Genomic DNA, 2,254 nt, shown 5'->3' on the forward strand with positions numbered 1-2,254 from the left:
CAAGTGCAAAAAGTGTTTTTCCACACTAATACAAGTGCAAAAGTGGTTTCCTGCACCAACCCAAGTGGGAAAAGTGGATTTTCAACACTAACACAAGTGCGAAAAGTGGTTTTTCAACACCATCACAAGTGCAAAAAGTGTTTTTTCCACAGTAATACAATTGCAAAGGTGGTTTCCTGCACCAACACAAGTGCGAAAAGTGGTTTTTCAACACTAACACAAGTGCGAAAAGTGGTTTTTCAACACTATCACAAGTGCAAAAAGTGTTTTTTCCACACTAATACAAGTGCAAAAGTGGTTTCCTGCACCAACACAAGTGCAAAAAGTGGTTTTTCAACACTAACACATGTGCGAAAAGTGGTTTTTCCACACTAATACAAGTGCAAAAGTGGCTTCCTGCACCAACACAAGTGCGAAAAGTGGTTTTTCAACACTAACACTAGTGCAAAAAGTGGTTTTTCAACACTATCACAAGTGCGAAAAGTGTTTTTTCCACACTAATACAAGTGCAAAAGTGGTTTCCTGCACCAACACAAGTGCGAAAAGTGGTTTTTCAACACTAACACAAGTGCGAAAAGTGGTTTTTCAACACTATCACAAGTGCAAAAAGTGTTTTTTCAACACTAACACAAGTGCGAAAAGTGGTTTTTCAACACTATCACAAGTGCAAAAAGTGTTTTTTCCACACAAATACAAGTGCAAAAGTGGTTTCCTGCACCAACACAAGTGTGAAAAGTGGTTTTTCAACACTAACACAAGTGCGAAAAGTGGTTTTTCAACACTATCACAAGTGCAAAAAGTGGTTTTTCAACACTATCACAAGTGCAAAAAGTGTTTTTTCCACACTAATACAAGTGCAAAAGTGGTTTCCTGCACCAACACAAGTGCGAAAAGTGGTTTTTCAACACTAACACAAGTGGGAAAAGTGGTTTTTTCAACACTATCACAAGTGCAAAAAGTGTTTTTTCCACACTAATACAAGTGCAAAAGTGGTTTCCTGCACCAACACAAGTGCGAAAAGTGGTTTTTCAACACTAACACAAGTGCGAAAAGTGGTTTTTCAACACTATCACAAGTGCAAAAATTGTTTTTTTCACACTAATACAAGTGCAAAAGTGGTTTCCTGCACCAACACAAGTGCGAAAAGTGGTTTTTCAACACTAACACAAGTGCGAAATGTGTTTTTTCAACAATATCACAAGTGCAAAAACTGTTTTTTTCCACACTAATACAAGTGCAAAAGTGGTTTCCTGCACCAACGCAAGTGCGAAAAGTGGTTTTTCAACACTAACACAAGTGCGAAAAGTGGTTTTTCAACACTAACACAAGTGCGAAAAGTGGTTTTTCCACACTAATACAAGTGCAAAAGTGGTTTCCTGCACCAACACAATTGCGAAAAGTGGTTTTTCAACACTAACACGAGTGCGAAAAGTGGTTTTTCAACACTAACACAAGTGCGAAAAGTGGTTTTTCCACACTAATACAAGTGCAAAAGTGGTTTCCTGCACCAACACAAGTGCGAAAAGTGGTTTTTCAACACTATCACAAGTGCGAAAAGTGTTTTTTCCACACTAATACAAGTGCAAAAGTGGTTTCCTGCACCAACACAATTGCAAAAAGTGGTTTTTCAACACTAACACTAGTGCAAAAAGTGGTTTTTCAACACTAACACAAGTGCGAAAAGTGGTTTTTCAACACTATCACAAGTGCGAAAAGTGTTTTTTCCACACTAATACAAGTGCAAAAGTGGTTTCCTGCACCAACACAAGTGCGAAAAGTGGTTTTTCAACACTATCACAAGTGCGAAAAGTGTTTTTTCCACACTAATACAAGTGCAAAAGTGGTTTCCTGCACCAACACAATTGCAAAAAGTGGTTTTTCAACACTAACACTAGTGCAAAAAGTGGTTTTTCAACACTAACACAAGTGCGAAAAGTGGTTTTTCAACACTATCACAAGTGCGAAAAGTGTTTTTTCCACACTAATACAAGTGCAAAAGTGGTTTCCTGCAACAACACAAGTGGGAAAAGTGGATTTTCAACACTAACACAAGTGCGAAAAGTGGTTTTTCAACACTAACACAAGTGCGAAAAGTGGTTTTTCAACACTAACACAAGTGCGAAAAGTGGTTTTTCCACACTAATACAAGTGCAAAAGTGGTTTCCTGCACCAACACAATTGCGAAAAGTGGTTTTTCAACACTAACACGAGTGCGAAAAGTGGTTTTTCAACACTAACACAAGTGCGAAAAGTG

Source organism: Myxine glutinosa, unplaced genomic scaffold, assembly GCF_964187855.1.
Source record: "Myxine glutinosa unplaced genomic scaffold, kmMyxGlut1.1 SCAFFOLD_298, whole genome shotgun sequence".
In the NCBI taxonomy this organism is placed as follows: domain Eukaryota; kingdom Metazoa; phylum Chordata; class Myxini; order Myxiniformes; family Myxinidae; genus Myxine; species Myxine glutinosa.